The following is a 19,858-nucleotide window of genomic DNA, read 5'->3' on the forward strand; positions in this document are numbered from 1 at the left end:
AGTATTTACCAGATATCTGAGACCAAAACCGGTAGTGGCTGAAACCTGGCTGTTTGCTAAAGCCCTTTTGTGTGGAGATGATGCCTTTTTTTTTTTTTTTTTAATGCCCGGTGAATTATTAGGTCAGGCTTGGTTTTCTCTGGATTTCTCTGCCACTTCAAGGCCAATAATAGATCCTCACATAACCTGTTCTCACACCCACTTTCTTTGTTGAAATTAGATTCCAACTTTTGCATAACTCCCCATTCATTCATTGAAAACTTTAGTATATACATCACACTTTTCCTTCTAATTTCAGCTACTGCCATAACCATCATCATCACAGTAACCACATCATTAAATACTGTTACTGTAAGTGCTTTACCTGTATAACCCAAAAGAATTCCTGTAATAATTCTGTGGCTTATGCTATTAGGTCCATTTTACAGATTAAGAAACGGAGGTTTAGAAAGGTAAATTCACATAGCTTAATCTAGACCTATTTAACTCCAGAGCCTATGGTGGATTTGTTTGTTTGTTTGTTTGTTTGTTTTTTGGCTGAGCTCATGTGGAAATTCCTGAGCCAGGGATCTAAACCACGCCACAGCAATGACCCAAGCTTCTGCAGTGGCAATATCTGATCCTTAACCCACTGCACCGCAAGGGAACTCCAGAGCCTATGTGCTTAACACTTCTAACTACCACCATAATCTTAGAACCATGTTTTTAAAGTGTGTTTCATGGGACTCCAGTTTCTAGAACTGTTAATAGGTTCTTTATTAGGTGAAAGTTTCTCTATAGCCAAAGAAAGTTGGAAAACATTGAGTTCTAATACAGTGCAACACCAACAGATTGCCTTATTGAAAGACTTCTCAGGAAACTGAATATACTGTGGCTTGCTGTGATTCTTCAAGAGGGAAATGAAAAATGCACAGCATTAAACTTTCTGGACCATGAAACTGCCTGTTGGAGAGTATCCTAGGAATCATTTTCCGAGGAATACACTTGAGGAAAGTCTGTCTCAGATTATTTTATTGTCAATTCATTAAACTGTGAATTTCAGTCACTGAGCTCATAGCTGCCTAATCCTGTGTTTGTTTTTAAGTCTTTATCTTATTGGACCTCGCTGCAATATTTGACACTCCTGCACCCTCCTTCCTGTTTTAATATCTGAGAAACCATCCCCATTGCTCTTTTCTGATCTCTCTTCACTCTTCCTTTCTGAATTCTCTCCTTGCTCACTTTTTAAGTGTTGGTCTTTTAGGAATCCTTTCTTTAATCCTCTTTTCATATGACTCTCTACATTCTTGTTAGGAGATCTCATTTATTATGTCAGTTACCACTTACATGTGAATTGCTCTGCTGTTTGTATATCTAGCCCAGACTTCTCTTCTGAACTCTAGACCTATATGTCTAGCTACTTCTTGTGTGCTCGCTTATCCCATCAGCATATCAAATTCAGCTTGTTCTAACCAAAAGACATCATCTCTCAAAACCTCTTTTGTTCCCATGCTCTCTAGTCCAACTTTAAATCCACTCTATGTGATTGGGCTCTTGGGAGGTAAGAGAAAGTAAAGTCATCCTTTCTACTATGTGGAAGAGTTCAGAGCAGGAGTTTCACTTATCTTCAAAGGGAAGGAAGGATGAGGTGGCTGTCTTGTGCATATAATAGGCACTCTGTAAACATCCTATAGACAGGATGAATGAAAAGGATGTAGAGTAGGAAGCTAGTCTTTTTTCATTCTGGGCCGTTATTTTGTGGAGAGGAATGAGCAGGGTTCTGACCTAAAAATCTCTTAAAAAGGAGAGGTCATACCCGTACTTGCTCATGGTCACTTTGGGTTGAGAAATTTTAGTATAGTTTCATCTTTCCAACCATCCATGGCTGTGGATCTTCCTTCTTCTCACACAAATCTTGCTTCTATTTCCTGTCATTCTTTGGAGATAGAGACAGAGATACTGTTCTTCATGTGCTCTTCCAACCTTCTCATCCAGTCCTACTTCTATATCATTTCCTCCTAGTGGGCTAAAAAGGGAAAAGGAATTCCATTCATATCTTTAAAGGAAAAAATACCTTTTTATTGAGATATATAATTCATATACCATAAATTTACCATTTTAAAGTGTATAATTCAGTGCTTTTTAGTATTTTCACTAAGCTCTGCAGCCTCATCTAATTGCAGAACATTTCCATCACCCTGAAAGGAAAGCTCATGCCCATTAATCAGTCACTTCCTATTCCCTGCTTTGCTGTAGCTTCTGGCAAGCACTGATTTACTTTCTGTCCCTATGGATTTTTCTCTCCTGGACATTTCATATAAATGAAATTGTACAATATGTGGCCTGTTGTATATAGCTTCTTTTACTTAAAATAGTGTTTTAAGGTTCATTCAAGTTGCAGTATGTATCAGTACTTGATTCCTTCTTATGAGTGCATAATATTCCATTGTATGGATATATCACCTTCTGCTCATCCATTCTTCTGTTGATGGACGTTTGAATTGTTTCCACTTTTTGGCTATTATGAATAATGCTGCTGTGAACATTGATGTACAACTTTTTCTGTAAACATATGTTTTCACTTTTCTTAGGTATATATACCTGGGAGTGGAATTTTGGGGTCGTATGGTAACTCTATATTTAACCTTTTGAGAAACTTCCAGATTATTTTCTAAGCAGGTTGTATCTTTTTGCATTCCCATCAACAATGTACAGGCATTAAGATTTCTCCATATCCTTGCCTACACTTTTTGGTCTATGTCTTTTTGATTTTAGCCATCCTAGGGGATGTGAAATGGTATCTCACTGTGGTTTTGTTTTGTTTTTGTCTTTCTCTTTTAAGGGCCGAATCTGTGGCATGTGGAGGTTCCCAGCCTAGGAGTCAAACTGGAGCTGTAGCCATTGCCCTATGCCACATCCACAGCAATGCCAGATTGAGCTGAGTCTGTGACCTATGCTGCAGCTTGAGGCAACACTGGATCCTTAACCCACTGAGCTAGGCCAGGGATTGAACCTGCATTCTCATGGATACTAGTTGGGTTCTTAACCTACTAAGCCACAACAGGAGCTCCATATCTCTTTGTGGTTTTGATTTGCATTTCCCTGGTGACTAATAATGTTGAGCATCTTTTCATATGCTTATTGACCATTTGTATATCTTTTTTGGAAAAATGTTTCTTCAAGTCCTCTCCCCATTTTTATTTATTTATTTATTTTTGGTGCCACACCCACAGTGTATAGAAGTTCCCAGGCTAGGGGTCCAATCAGAGCTACAGCCACCGGCCTAGCCACAGCCACAGCAATGCAGGATCTGAACCTCATCTGCGACCTACACCACAGCTTATGGCAACACCAGATCCTTAACCCACTGAGCAAGGCTAGGGATCGAACCCACAACCTCATGGTTCCTAGTTGAATTTGTTCTGTTGCTCCTCGAAGGTAACTCCTCTCTCCATTTTTAAATCAGGTGATTTGTCTTTTTGTTGCTGAGTTCTAAGACTTCTTTATATATTTGGGTTGAAGTCCCTTATCAAATATACAGTTTGCAAATATTTTCTCCCAGCCCTGTTCCCTTTTAATATCTTTGAATTTGTCTTGAATTTGCTACATCTGCCTTAATTGTACCCTAACCTGCAACCCTTCTTTCTCCTTTTTCTCTTGCCAGTCTCTGGGGAAATTGGCAGTATCACCTTAGCACCTGAAACAATAAGAAGCTGGGTTTGTTTGTTTGTTTGTTTAAATAGCATGTGAAAGAAGATTGCCCAGTTGGTTAGTAATAAAAGCATGCTCTAGAGCTGCCAGTTCTTGCTGTAGCCTGATAATCTTAGCCCCCTCCCCCTTTTCTGTTCTTCTAATATACAAATCTAGCTCAGTCTTTGGAACTTAACTGTTTTTATAAAAACTAAAATCTTGGAGTTGCCATAGTGGCTCAATGGTAACGAACCTAACTAGTATCATGAGGACACAGGTTCGATCCCTGGCCCCACTCGATGGGTTAAGGATCTCTTGTTGCCATGATCTGTTGTGTAGGTCACAGATACGGCTTGGATCCCACATTGCTAAGGCTGTGGATGTGGCTGGCAGCTGCAGCTCCAATCTGGCTGGCAGCTGCAGCTCCAATCTGACCTATAGCCTGGAGAAATTGGCTGGCAGCTGCAGCTCCAATTTGACCTGTAGCCTGGGGAAATCCATTTCCTGCAGGTATGCACCCCCCCCCCCAAAAAAAACCCACTAAAATCCTAGGCAGAAAGCAGTTCCAAGGATGAAGCTACATGGGTAATAATAATGATATCCTGGAGTTCCTGTCGTGGCGCAGTGGTTAACGAATCCGACTAGGAACCATGAGTTGCGGGTTCGGTCCCTGCCCTTGCTCAGTGGGTTAACGATCCGGCGTTGCCGTGAGCTGTGGTGTAGGTTGCAGATGCGGCTCGGATCCCGCGTTGCTGTGGCTCTGGCGTAGGCCGGTGGCTCCAGCTCCGATTCAACCCCTAGCTTGGGAACCTCCATATGCCGCGGGAGCGGCCCAAGAAATAGCAACAACAACAACAATAACAACAACAACAAAAGACAAAAAAAAATTATATCCTTAAGAAATTAAAATTTAAGTATTGTTTTACATGCAAAGAAAAGCTTTCTACCTTTCCCAACCCCATCTGAACAGAGCAAAAATACCCAGAAAGGAATCAAATGGTCCTTCTCCTCATGTTCTCCATGTTTTTTAGGAAGCAGGCCAGAGCAGGATTGAAAGCTGAGATTGTCTTAGTTCTCCTTCTCTAAAGCCACCAGCTGGAAGCCACTACCTTCTACTCTATTCCAAAGGCTCTCTGCAAAGGAAAGGAAAACACCAGGATACCTGGCTTCTGGTTCTAGGTTGTCTCCTTTCTTCCCTGCCTTTTAAATTCCTAGTTCTACCAAAAGCCTGATTTTACCTTTTCTGCTTGTTTTGGACTGAATTGTCCCCTGCCCCCTGTGTCATGCTGAAGTCCTAACACTCATTATCTCAGAACGTTATTGTATTTAGAAATAGGGTCTTTAAAGAGGTAACTATGATTAATTGAGGTAATATGGATGGGCTCTACTGAAATCTGACTGATCTCCTTGTAAGAAGAGATTAGGACACAGACATACGCAGAAGGAAGGTCATGTGAAGACACACAAAAGATGGCCACCTATAAGCCAAGGAGAGAGGCCTTAGAAGAAATTGACTTTGTTGACACCTTGATCTTGGACTTCTAACCTCCAGAATTGTTTTTTTTTTTAATTTTAATTTAAATTTTTTAATTTCCCCAATACATTTTTTTTTTTTTACTGTACAGCATGGTGACCCAGTTACACATACATGTATACATTCTTTTTTCTCACGTTATCATGCTCCATCATAAGTTACTAGACATAGTTCCCAGTGCTACACAGCAGAAACCTCCAGAATTGTAAGAATAACTGTCTGTTCCTTAAACCACCCAGTCTGTAGTATTATGTTATGGCAGCCTTAGCATACTTTCTAAGACTGAAGGGAAAGAAGAGCTTGAGCACAGAAGCTCAAGTGTTTCTCACCCGTGAGTCTTTATTTCCCGAGGTCTAGTTGGTGAGAAATGGGTTCTCTAGGCTGGTATATGCAGATGGTGTATTCATGATATCCAGTATCTTTTGTATTCATTTACTCTGCTTCCTATTACTAATAAAATTTAAGGCTCAACTAGAAATAGAAAGAACTCGGTCCTTGCAGTAGCTTAGTCTTAAAATCTGAGAGAACTTGAACAAAGCACTTCCTATTTCTTAGTCTCCTCAGCTGTAAAATTAAGGATAATAACTGACCCTTCTCATGGATTTTTTGTGAGATCATAGAAAAATGCCTTTTGAGGTCAAAACTCTATAAACAATTGCTTAAGAATCACCAGTGGGCCTCCTACTACACAGTTGTTGGTTTTCAGAGCTTTCTCATGACCCTCTTAGCCTAGACTTTAGTGACCTGCCAGAGGTATTGCTGACCACAGCTGGACACTTTACTGCTGAGTAGGAACCAAGTTAAACTGCTCCCAGTGGTTAAAGTGTCAAGGAGTCAGTGCCATAGGCTTTCAGGCTTTTACAGGGATCTAGACTACCAGGTGGCATGTGGTTCCTAGGATAACTTGCTGCATGAATCACTCAGATGAGGCTCTATATATATTGGTGCATCTCTGGGGCCTGAGAGGAAAAAGTCAGTGGAGTGGCTTACCCTTAGGAGTCTAGAGGAGGGGGGCCAAAGTCTACTGTGGGAACATTCCTAAGAGCTGCTTTTGTGTACTTAACAGGAGAAATGCTTAACATTTTTCAAGGTTGGGTGTTTTCTCCCTCTCTGAAATATTCTGCACACAAATATGGCCTGGATCTGGATGTTTATCAGTGGTTGATCTCCTATAGACCTTAGGTCTGGTTCTAGGCTGTGACCTAAGCTTGTGAATTTTAAGACATCACATCTGGGACTGGGACTTGGGGAAGCTTGTTAGGAGGGGTGGAATTTGGCTCTGGTTTCTGAAGAGCATATCGGACCATCTCTGAGGAATGCTGTGATATCATTAGCTTGCCTAGAGTCAAAGGAGGGTGTCAGATACTGGCAGTGGGCCTTATTAGCTTTAGCTGGTGGTATTTCCTGGACATAGTACTAATAAAGGTAGGTACTTTATAAACTCTACTGGGATAAGTCTGATTGATGCCTCTGTACAAAATCACTTGCTTCCAAATAACAAGCAGAACAGGACTTCTTGCTTTCTCCTACTTTCTCTGACTCCTGCTGGTTGTGTGACCATCCAGCCATTGGGAACATTTCATACTGGCTGGGAAGGAATTCTTGCTCTGTGAGAAAAAATTCTTTTGCTAAAGTTATCCAGAAGGAAGCAGCTGATATAATTACTCCATTTTATTTTATTTTTTAAATTTTTGGCCACGCCCTCAGCAGCAACCCAAGCTGCTTCAGTGACAGCACCAGATCCTTAACCCGCTGTAATTACTCCATTTTAAATCAAGCCAGCTAATAATTGGGTACCACTAGGTGCTGTTGGGGCTATTTGTAAGACATTTTCTTATAATTTAGGAGCTTAATAGGCCAGAAGTAGGCAGAAATAATTAACAGTTAAATATTTAAACACTTTTTTTCATCACTTTTCTTCAGTCTTTATTTTCATCTTTCTCTGCAGCATTCCATAGTGTTTTTTTTTTGTTTTGTTTTGTTTTTTGAAACTCCCTACTTGGAGCTTCCTGTTTTCTTGGGCTCTTCCAGTTCTTTCTTCCTTTTTTACCTTGCCTGTCTCCTTTCCTGTCTGTCTGTGTTTCTTCTCTCTACAGTCTTCCCTTCAGGCATTTCTTTTCATCTTAAATCTGTATGTCCTAAACCTCTAATCCAGACTCATTAATTGAACTACTAAATGCCCTGTACTGCTTGATCCTGGCTTAAGTGCTAGGCAGCCAGTAGACTTCCAGTTAGCCTGTCTAAGCAGATGATTCCCAAATCTATACGTCTAACCCTCCCTTTTTTCCTTGGGTTCTATCCTTCATATTTAGTTACCTGCTAGTTATTCTCACCACGATTTCCCAATGTTTGAAATTTCCTTCCTGGGCCCATTCTCTTCCTTTGTTCTCTGTTTGTATTAAAATCACCATCATTTTGCTAGTCACCCACTCAAAGTTATGGTTGTCAGTCTTCCTTCTTTCTTCCTTCCCACGTTGGAGAATTTGCCAGATCTTTCTCTTTTTCTCTCTATAATTTCTTTTATCAATCTCTTCTCTTTTCCTCTCTGCATTCAGGTCCTCTTTACTCTTATAGTATTAACCTTCCAATGATTTCCTTGCTTTTATTTATTTTTCTTGGAATCCATTGTGTATACCCACACACTGAAACAGGGCACACTGGACACGGCTACCACTTATGCTCAGGGTTCAACTTAAATGTCACATCCTTTGAAACTTTCCTCAAAGTCCCCAGGTAGAGTTAGATACTCATTTTTCTATCTTTCTGAAGCATTTCCTGTACAGTCAATTTGGATGTTTATCATACTGTCCTGGAATTGTGTGAACACTTGCCCTCAAAACTATGTTTTTCTTCAAAGAGTATATACTGTATGATTCCTTTTATATTAAGTTCACAGACAGGCAGAAGTAATCTATGGTGTCAGAATTCAGTATAGTAATTATTTTGGGGTGTAGGGGTTTGGTAGTAACTAAATATGAACATAGTGGGGTTTCTGGAATTATGGTCTGTACTTGATCTGAATTCTTTTTACATTGATGTATTTTTGATTTGTGCACTCTTCTGTATATATAATTCAATAAAAAGTTTAAAAAGCTAAATGAAAAGAGCGTAGAAATACAGAATAGGGACTGTATCTATTTAACATCTAGCAAGGCATATTTAACATCTGGCTGGCATCTAGCAAGTCATAACAGATATGTGAATGAGTGAATAAGTGAATGAGTGAGTGAATGAATGAAAGGGTTTTTGTTTTTGTTTTTGTTTTTTGTTATGCTTTTTTAGGGCCGTACCTGTGGCATATGGAAGTTCCCAGGCTAAAAGTCGAATCGGAGCTGTAGCTGCTAGCCTTCACCACAGCCACAGCAACGCAGGATCCGAGCTGTGTCTTCCACCTACACCACAGCTCATGGCAACGCCAGATCCTTAACCCACTGATCAAGGCCAAGGATCGAACCTACATCTTCATGGATGCTAGTCAGATTCCTTAACCGCTGAGCCATGATGGGAACTCCGAATGAAAGTTTTTCTTCAAAAAACATTAATTTTTCTTTCCATTGATAGTTAAATTTTAGTCTCAACTTGTCAACTTGGCATCCATGACCACCCATGACTTGGCCCAACCTACTTTTTTAGTGTTTGGTAACCCAGAGGCCACACTATACAGTTGGGAGAAGTTGAGCCTTAGAATCAACAAGAGCCTGAATTTGAAATATGGCTTCACCACTTACTAGGTGTGTGTGACCTTAGGTTTAAGTAAGACACCTGGTCTCTTAGAAATTTAGTTTTCTCATATCTGAATTGGATATCATTTGCCTCAGTGGATAGATGTGGATTAAAATAATATGTGTAGAGCAGAGTCTGGCATATTGTTAACAGTCCTATATGTTCCAACATCACGTCTTCCTTTTTGTCCTTTTCATATCTTTGCTCATCCTATATTCTCTGCCTTGAATGCCTTTTCTTCTCTTCAGTTTCCACATATCCAAATGTTATTCATCTTTTAGGATCAAGCTCAGATATCACCTCCTTCACAGACCCTTCCTTGATTCTCATCTAAGGCAACACCTTGAATGATTGAAATGTTTTTTCTCTTGCAAATTCTCATTTGACCTGTCTCTTAGGGTATATATTAATCATTTGTGCTAATAACCATTAGGGGTTGCCAAAGTCTTCCCTCTTACTCCAGGCCCAAGGAACAGGCACTTTAATTGGGCTGTAATGCTGGAAGCAGGAGATCTGTCAGTTGAAATAAACTGGGGCATGAAAAGGCAGGTTGAGAAAACTGATTTAGGCCTTTGATATTCTTTTTAGTACTTCCTCCTGCACAGGGAAAAATTGCAGAAGTCTAGTCAAGGATATGGAGCTAGGAGCAAGAAGTTATGTTGCAAAATGTTTAACTTGACTTTTGGGTTTTTTGTGTGTGTTTGTTTTTGTATTTTTATTTTTTATTTTTGTTATATAATGATTTTTATTTTTTTCCGTTATAACTGGTTTACAGTGTTCTGTCAATTTTATACCAGTGACCCAGTTACACATACATATGTACATTCTTTTTTCTCACATTATCATGCTCCATCATAAGTGACTAGACGTGGTTCCCAGTGCTACACAGAAAGATCTCATTGCTAATCCATTCCAAAGGCAATAGTTTGCAACTATTAACCCCAAGCTCCCCATCCACCCCACTCCCACCCCCTCCCTCTTGGCAACCACAAGTCTATTCTCCAAGTCCATGGTTTTCTCTTGTGTGGAAAGGTTCATTTTTGCTGTATATTAGATACAAGATACGAGTGATATCATATGGTATTTGTTTTTCTCTTTCTGACTTATTTCACTCAGTATGAGAGTCTCTAGTTCCATCCATGTTGCTGCAAATGGCATTATTTTGTTCTTTTTTATGGCTGAGTAGTATTCCATTGTGTATATATACCACATCTTCGTAATCCAATCATCTGTTGATGGACATTTGGGTTGTTTCCATGTCTTGGCTATTGTGAATAGTGCTGCAATGAACATGCAGGTGCATGTGTCTTTTTTAAGGAAAGTTTTGTCTGGATATATGCCCAAGGGTGGGGTTGCTGGGTCATGTGGTAGTTCTATATGTAGTTTTCTAAGGTACCTCCATACTGTTCTCCATAGTGGTTGTATCAGCTTACATTCCCACTAACAATGCAGGAGGGTTCCCTTTTCTCCACAACCTTTCCAGCACTTTTTATTTGTGGACTTATTAATGACGGCCATTCTGACTGGTGTGAGGTGGTATCTCATGGTTGTTTTGATTTGCTTTTCTCTAATATTCAGTGATGTGGAGCATTTTTTCATGTGCTTGTTGGCTGTCTGTACATCTTCCTTGGAACAGTGTCTATTCAGGTCTTTTGCCCATTTTTCCGTTGGGTTGTTGGCTTTTTTGCTGTTGAGTTGTATAAGTTGCTTGTATATTCTAGAGATTAAGCCCTTGTCAGTTGCATCATTTGAAACTATTTTCTCCCATTCTGTAAGTTGTCTCTTTGTTTTCTTTTTGGTTTCCTTTGCTGTGCAAAGCTTGTCAGTTTGATGAGGTCCCATTGGTTTAATTTTGCTTTTATTTCTGTTGCTTTGGGAGACTGACCTGAGAAAATATTCATGACATTGATGTCAGAGAATGTTTTGCTTATGTTCTTTTCTAGGAGTTTGATGGTGTCCTGTCTTATATTTAAGTCTTTCAGCCATTTTGAGTTTATTTTTGTGCATGGTGTGAGGGTGTGTTCTAGTTTCATTGATTTTCATGCAGCTGTCCAGGTTTCCCAGCAATACTTGATGTTGAGCATTATTTCATGTGCTTGTTGGCCACCTGTATATATTCCTTGGAGAAATGTCTATTCAGGTCTTTTGCCCATTTTTCAATTGAGTTTTTGGCTTTTTTGCTATTGAGTTGTGTAAATTGTCTGTATATTTTAGAGACTAAGCCCTAGTCAGTTGCATCATTTGAAACTATTTTCCCATTTTTTAAGTTGTCTTTTTGTTTTCTTTTTGGTTTCCTTTGCTCTGAAAAAGCTTGTCAACAAAGTTTATCCAATTGAATCCAACAACATATAAAAAAGAGCATACACCACAACCAGGTGGGATTCATCCTGGGTGCACACGGATGGTTCAATACATGCAAATCAATCACTGTCATACACCACATTAACAAAAGAAAAATAAAAAACCACATGGTCATCTCAATAGATGCAGAAAAAGCATTTGACAAAGTCCAACATTCATTCATGATCAAAACTGTCACCAAAGTGGGTGCAGAGGGAACATTCCTTAACATAACCAAAGCCGTTTATGACAAACCCACAGCAAATATAATACTCAATGGAGAAAAGGTGAAAGCCTTCCCACTAAAATCTGGAACAAGACAAGGATGCCCACTCTCACCACTGTTATTCAACAGGGTATTGGAAGTCCTAACCACAGTAATCAGACAAACAAAAGAAATAAAATGCATCCAAATAGCAAGAGAAGAGGTAAAACTGTCACTGTATGCAGCTGACATGATACTATATATAGAAATACCCTAAAGACACAACCCCAAAACTACTTGAACTGATCAATGAATTCAGCAAAGTAGCAGGATATAAAATTAATATTAATATTCAGAAATCAGTTGCATTTCTGTATGCTAACAATGAAATATTAGAAAAGGAATACAAAAATGCAATACCTTTTAAAATTGCACCCCAAAAAATCAAATACCTGGGAATACCTCTGACCAAGGAGGTGAAATACTTAGATGCTGAGAACTATAAAACATTAATCAAGGAAATTAAAGAAGATGTAAAGAAATGGAAAGATATTCCATGCTCCTGGGTTGGAAAAATGAATATTATAAAAATGGCCATACTACCCAAAGCAACCTATAGATTCAGTGCAATCCCTATCAAATTACCCATGACATTTCTCATAGAACTAGAACAAACAATCCAAAAATTTATACGGAACCACAAAAGACCCAGAATTGCCAAAGCAATCCTGAGGAACAAAAACCAAGCAGGAGGCATAACTTTCCCAGACTTCAGGCAATACTACAAAGCCACAGTCATCAAGACAGTGTGGTACTGGTACCAAAACAGATAGACAGACCAATGGAACAGAATATAGAACCCAGAAATAAACCCAGACACCTACGGTCAATTAATCTTTGACAAAGGAGGCAAGAACATAAAATGGGGAAAAGACAGAATTTTCAGTAAGTATTGCTGGGAAGCCTGGACAGCTGCATGCAAATCAATGAAACTGAAACACACCCTCACACCATGCACGAAAATAAACTCAAAATGGCTTAAAGACGTAAACGTTAAGACAAGACACCATCAAACTCCTGGAAGAGAACATAGACAAAACATTCTCTGACGTCAACCTTAAAATCTTTTTTCCGGTCAGTCTCCCAAGGCAACAAAAATAAAAGCAAAAATAAACCTTTGGGACCTAATCTAACTTGACTTTTGAATTGTTATTCTCTTAAAGATATTTTTATGGCCCAGTGTGATTTATCAAAGTAGGAGTTTGAGTGTGAAGTCTTAGGAATTAAGAGTAGATAGTTACCTGGAATAATTTCTCTGTCTGATATACCTTGAGGGCCTAGTACTTGTAGGTAGAAAAAAGCTCAGGTATATAGAGTCCTATTCCAGGCCACTTATTTTTGTTGTTGTTGTTGTCACTTCTCTTTCCTCCCTCCCTTTTTTCTTTCATTCCAGGGCCACACCTGTGGCATAAGGAGTTCCCAGGCTAGGGGTTAAATTGGAACTGCAGCTGCTGGCCTGCACCACAGCCCCAGCAACGTCAGATCTGAGCCGCATCTGTGACTCACACCATGGCTTGCAGCAACACCAGGTCCTTAACCCACTGAGCAAGGCCGGAAATCGAACCCACATCCACATGAACACTGGTTGGCTTCTTAACCTGCTGAGCCACAACTCCTTGTTACTTCTACTTTCTATTTGCTAGATTGCACTTTCCTAGATTGCATTCAAGGTCAGAAACTAGCTACAATCCCTAGCATAGCTTCTGATACTTTAACACTCAGCAGAGTTTTGTGGACAGATTACTTAAAATTATGAAGTGTTATTACAAACCCTTAAGTAATTGATTGCAAAGGAAATGATTAATGCTTTTAACAAAATAATTGTCATAAGACTTTAAGGAGCAAACCCTTTGAGTTAAGGTGGTCAGAAAAGTCTTGTCAGAGGAATCTCCAAAGGGTAATAAGTCAACAATTGTTACTAAATATTGGGAAATGTCTAAGAATAAAATAATGAACTTAGAAAGATGGAATAACTTGCTTACTGTGTTTACAAATGTGTCATTATTGAGATCCATGGCTCCTTGTAAACAGCAAGCTGTGATCTTTCTGTAAACAATGCAGCAAAGATTTACCACTATTCCAAAACAGGCATATCCTGAAGTACATTCATGGTATATAAAATAAGACATCTTGAAGCCAAAGGGAAGAGGTAAGTTGTAGCAAATAATCTTCTCCAATTCCATAGGCTTCTACTTCCTTTTGTTGCTTGTCATCTTCAAGCATGCTAGGAAAATGTGTTTATTTGCTTCACACCTGAGGACATTCAGACATAAATAGCCAAAGATGACAAGTTAGGAAGGGCATTCTAGATGAAAATCAGCATCCTGGAGCATTTCTTATGACAGGTGAGGTAAAGAACTGTTGACTGGTTTCTACCTAAAATACTCTTCCTTCTTGGCTTTTGTGATATTTCTCCCTCCAAGTCCTTTTCTTATTTCTAGCAGCTCCATCTTTGTTTCTTTACAGCATTTCTTTTCCTCTGCTTGCCCTTTAAAACTTGGTGATTCTCAGGGCTCTGTTTTCCACCTAATTCTCTAGATAATCTTACCAGTGTTTTTATGTGTACACTAATGAATGCCAAATTTCTCTTTCATGAGCACCACGCTCATATCCAGGCGCCTATGGATATTGTCACCAGAATTTTCATAGACACCTGATGCATTATGTTCAAACTGTACTCATTGTCTTTTCCTTCTCCTACATCTCTCCTGTATGTCCTTTATCAGTAAATGACACTATCATCATCAAAGCACAAGATTGAACATAATATGGGTATAACAATGCTCCATATCATAACATTTTCCCCAGTAGGTTATGAACTCCATAAGGGCAAGGATTATATCTTTTCATCATGCCTGGCATTATACTTTAGTATCTAATAAGTATTAATTCTATTATTTATTTTTAAAAATTTTGGAATTGTATTAGTAATGTTCAAGGATACTGTATTAGTTTGCTAGGGTTGCCATAATAAGGTACCACAGACTGGGTGGCTTATACAATTTACACAATTTATTGTTAACAGTTTGCACAATTCTGGAGGCTAGAGGTCTAAAATCCAGGTGTCAACAGGGTGAGTTCCTTCACCCAGGGCTGTGAAGGATGGATCTGTTCCAGTCCTTTCTTTGGTTTGTATATGCTCATCTTTTCTCTGTATTTCTTTATATTGTTTTTCCTCTATGCATATCTCTATATCCAAATTTCCTTTTTTAAAAATAAAAATACCAGTCATATTGGATAGGCATCACTTTAACTTGATTATGTCTATAAAAACCTTGTCTCCAAACAAGGTCACATTCTGAGGTATTGAGGATTAAATAGGACTTCAGCATGTGGATTTGGGGAACATCATTCAACCCACAATAGATACTACAGTAATTTTTCGGTTCCAAGTCTTGTTTTCTGAAAAGCACTTGAAAATATTATTTTTTATTTTTTATTATTATTTCCCCAAAATAATTTTTTTTTCCCACTGTACAGCATGGGACCCAGTTACACATACATGTATACATACTTTTTTCTCCCATTGTCACGCTCTGTTGTAAGTATCTAGACATAGTTCTCAGTGCTACACAGCAGGATCTCATTGCTAATCCATTGCACTCCCTCCCCCTCCCACCGGGCAACCATAAGTCTGTTCTCCAAGTCCATGGTTTTCTTTTGTGTGGAAAGGTTCATTTTTGCTGTATATTAGATACAAGATACGAGTGATATCATATGGTATTTGTTTTTCTCTTTCTGACTTATTTCACTCAGTATGAGAGTCTCTGGTTCCATCCATGTTGCTGCAAATGGCATTATTTTGTTCTTTTTATGGCTGAGTAGTATTCCATTGTGTATGTATTCCACATCTTCCTAATCCAAACATCTGATGATGGACATTTGGGTTGTTTCCATGTCTTGGCTATTGTGAATAGAGCTGCCATGAACATGCAGGTGCATTTCTTTTTTAAGGAAAGTTTTGTCCGGATATATGCCCAAGAGTGGGATGGCTGGGTCATATGTATAGTTTTCTAAGGTACTTCCATACTGTTCTCGATAGTGGTTGTACCAGCTTACATTTCCACCAACAATGCAAGAGGGTTCCCTTTTCTTCACATCCTTCCAGCATTTGTTACTTGTAGTCTTATTAATGATAGCTTTTCTGATGGGTGTGAGGTGGTTCCTCATTGGAAAGATTTTTAGCATCTTCACCTTACTGGTTTTTACTCTCTAATTAGCACTCTAAACAGTGTCATATGAAAAGAGAAAGGATAGGATGGCTCACTCAATGAGTGTAAGGAGTTCGGTTTGGCCAAACTTGGGGAATTGGGAAGCTTTGGATGTCTCTAGACATGGACAGGTCAAGAAAGAACTTTGATAATATGCTAAGGAGCATAGCCTTTTTCCTGAGAGCAGTCACAGAAGAATTTTAAGAAAATGGGTAACAAAAATCTAGCTACTTTTTATTTTATTTTTTAATGATTTTTATTTTTTCCATTATAGTTGGTTTAGTGTTCTGTCAATTTTCTACTGTACAGCAAAGTGACCCCGTCACACATACATATATACATTCTTTTTCTCACATTATTCTCCATCATGCTCCATCATAAGTGACTAGATACAGTTCCCAGTCCTACATAGCAGGACCTCATTGCTTATCCATTCCAAAGGCAATAGTTTGCATCTATTAAACCCAAATTCCCAGTCCATCCCACTCCCTCCTCCTCCCGCTCGGCAACCACAAGACTCTTCTCCAAGTCCATGAGTTTCTTTTCTGTGGAAAGGTTTCTTTGTGCCATGTATTAGATTCCAGATTTAAGTGATATCATATGGAATTTGTTTTTCTCTTTCTGATGTCACTTAGTATGAGAGTCTCTGGTTCCATCCATGTTGCTGCAAATGGCATTATTTTGTTCTTTTTATGGCTGAGTAGTATTCCATTGTGTATATATACCACATCTTCTTAATCCATTCATTTGTTGGTGGACATCTAAGTTGTTTCCATGTCTTGGCTATTGTGAGTAGTGCTACAATGAACATATGGGTGCACGTGTCTTTTTCAAGGAAAGTTTTGTTGATATATGCCCAGGAGTAGGATTGCTGGGTCATGTGGTAGTTCTATATTTAGTTTTCTGAGATACCTCCACATACTGTTTTCCATAGTGGGGGTACCAACTTACATTCCCACCAACAGTGTAGGGGGGTTCCCTTCTCTGCACACCCTCTCCAGCATTTATCTGTGGAGTTATTAATGATGGCCATTCTGACCGGTGTGAGGTGGTACCTCATAGTAGTTTTTGCATTTCTCTAATAATCAGTGATGTTGAGCATTTTTTCATGTGTTTGTTGGCCATTTCTATATATTCTTTGGAGAAACATCTATTCAGGTCTTTTGCCCATTTTTCAATTGGGTTTTTGGGTTTTTTGCTATTGAATTGTATAAGTTGTTTATATATTTTTAGAAATTAAGCCCTTGTCAGTTGTATCATTTGAAACTATTTTCTCCCATTCTGTAAGTTGTCTTTTTATTTTTTTGATGGTTTCCTTTGCTGTGCAAAATCTTGTCAGGTTGATTAGCTCCCATTGGTTTATTTTTGCTTTTATTTCTGTTGCCTTGGGAGACTGACCTGAGAAAACATTTGTAAGGCTGATATCAGAGAATGTTTTGCCTATGTTCTCTTCCAGGAGTTTGATAGTGTCTTGTCTTAATGTTTACGTCTTTAAGCCATTTTGAGTTTATTTTTGTGCATGGTATGAGGGTGTGTTCCAGTTTCATTGATTTGCATGCAGCTGTTCAGGCTTCCCAGCAACACTTACTGAAAAGACTTGTCTTTTTCCTATTTTATGTTCTTGCCTTCTTTGTCGCAGATTAATTGACCGTAGGTGTCTGGGTTTATTTCTGGGTTCTATATTCTGTTCCATTGGTCTGTCTATCTGTTTTGGTACCAGTACCACACTGTCTTGATGACTGTGGCTTTGTGATATTGCCTGAAGTCTGGGAAAGTTATGCCTCCTGCTTGGTTTTTGTTCCTCAGGATTGCTTTGGCGATTCTGGATCTTTTGTTGTTCCATATAAATTTTTGGATTGTTTGTTCTAGTTCTATGAGAAATGTCATGGGTAATTTGATAGGGATTGCATTGAATCTGTTGATTGCTTTGGATAACTACATTTTAGAAATACCCTCTAACAAATTGTCAAGAATGGATTGGGAATAGAGACGAGTTAGAGGAAGATTCTGGATAAGGAGAGACTAGAGGGAGAATGACTATTTTGCAACAACTTGAGTGAGAAGTAACAAAACCTAAACTAAAAGTTGTAGAGAAAGTGACAGATTTTATAGGTAGGAAGATAATATAGATTAGATTTGGCGACATGAGAAAGAAGGACAAAAGGTTTTGTGGGGGATTCTGTCACTGGATAGAGACTTAGAATATAGGGGTTTCAAGGATCTTGTGTCTGAGCAGAGAGGTTCGTCTCTTAATGTGATTAGTATGGGTGAGCTGGCAACCTAGGGCTCCAGTGCCAACACCAACAATAGGTTTTCCCTTGGCACTCCTTACTTTGAGGCTAAATCTCACTTTTTCTCTCTCCTGACTCACCTAGTTGAATACTTCCGTTTCTCCCCCATCCTTACCTGTTAATCTGTCAGAGATCTAAGGATAGGTCTCCTTTAAGTTTTCTTTTTCCCCTTTGAACATTACCTGGTTTCTTCTAACTCAGTGCCTCATGTCAGATATTTTTGAATGCTGAATCCTACAGGAAAACCCCTCTTCTTCTGGGTCCATTCGTTGAGTCACAAGACAAGATTGTTTGTTGGGTAGGGACATATTTTGAAAAGCTTATAGAAACAGGGGCCTGCACCAAGAGAATTTTCCAGAATTGGGTTCACTTTAAGGTATATCTCGAAACAAGCCACAAAGAACTGAGGGGATATTTGATCAGTGTTAAGCCAGTTAGAACATAGTCTCTTTTTAGTACAAGAGGTTCACTTTCCCATGAAATTTAAAATTTTGGGTTCCCATCAGAGAATCCTCAGCATATGGCCCTTTGGTTTCCTTGGAGTAGAGAGATAGAGGGAGAGCCAGTGAGCTTTGTGGATTGGACTGGAACATATATAAGCAGGTACTAGCCTTAGTGCTAAAGCTCGGAGCTGTGACTTTGACTCGGCAGTGGACATGTAATAAACTGCTTTGCTTATGAGTTTTTGATCATTTGCTCCTGGAATGGAAATGGGGCCACAAGCATTGGAGGTATAGGCTGGAAACCTAAACCATTTAGCTAGGCAATCCTGAAGAGTTTTATCAGCTCTTTATGTTCATGTTTTTGCTAATCAAGGATGGTACTTGACCTGATTGTAGAACTGAAATTTGTCAGCAGTTTGTGACTCCTTAGGCCTGCCTTGCAGCTTGTCAAGTCAGATTTAGGCTCTATAGCAGCTATGTCTTAGCACATCAGTAAAGGGAATACATCTCTGCCAGGTTCCTCACTCCCCTAGGGGGGGCATGTTCCTGAGGGAAGGAAAACCACCTCCCTTTCCCAACATTCTCTGTTTCTGAGTGGTTTATAGAGGACATAATTCTACAGGGGGTGGGGGGAGTGGGACTTTTCTCTGCCACCAGAACAAACCATTTTCCTCATGAAACAGATCTCAGCTGTGTGACCACATACCACAATCTCTTTGTGTTGTTTCTGACTTTACTCAGTGGGAAAGAAGGAAGAGTCAGACTTGGATTCCACCTATCCTTTGCATCCTGTATATGTGATTGTTAACACTGGTGATAAGGTGGGCACCTGCTGGTTCTGACCCAGCCACTCTTTGGCAGTGACACCTGAAAAGGCAGGCCAGGTTTGGAGCAGGCATCTCCTTTTCTTCTGGACCATTTGTATCTGGCTCCAGGGAGACCTAGACTGGTTTGTTTGAGAGGAAAGAATTGTGATTGGAGAACCCCTCCTCCAGGATCCTTGTGTCACCAGTCAGATGCTTTAGCTGAAGATGAATTTTGTGTACCAGGTGGTCTTCTGACTAACCCACCCATTCGGTTCCCCTTTGGAGCTCCTGCAGCTCTGAACCTTCCCACAACTCTGCGTGAGTGTCAGTGTCTCATGTTGAATTTCCATCTTGACTCATCTGTCTCTAGGCGAAGATCCCTGCAAAGATTTAAATTGGGAACCAGACCTTGAGAGTGTCTGTTCAAGAGCATTTTACAGCTTCTGGATAAATGCCTTTTCCTTCTTAACCCAATCTGTTTTTCTAATTCTGCCCAACTAGCTCTTGAACAGCCCTGCTTTGAGGAAGCTTCCCTGCTAAGGTGGGTACTCAGCTAATTCTTACCTCTAATATGCA

General features: G+C 39.4%; 1 protein-coding gene across 5 annotated transcripts in view; it reads left to right on the forward strand.

Annotated features, from left to right (window-relative positions):
- UNC13B (unc-13 homolog B) overlaps positions 1 to 19,858 on the forward strand; it is a 240,564-nt gene that overhangs the window by 152,211 nt on the left and 68,495 nt on the right. The gene's annotated exons all lie outside the window — the stretch shown is intronic.

This window comes from Phacochoerus africanus, chromosome 2 (assembly GCF_016906955.1).
Source record: "Phacochoerus africanus isolate WHEZ1 chromosome 2, ROS_Pafr_v1, whole genome shotgun sequence".
Lineage (NCBI taxonomy): Eukaryota > Metazoa > Chordata > Mammalia > Artiodactyla > Suidae > Phacochoerus > Phacochoerus africanus.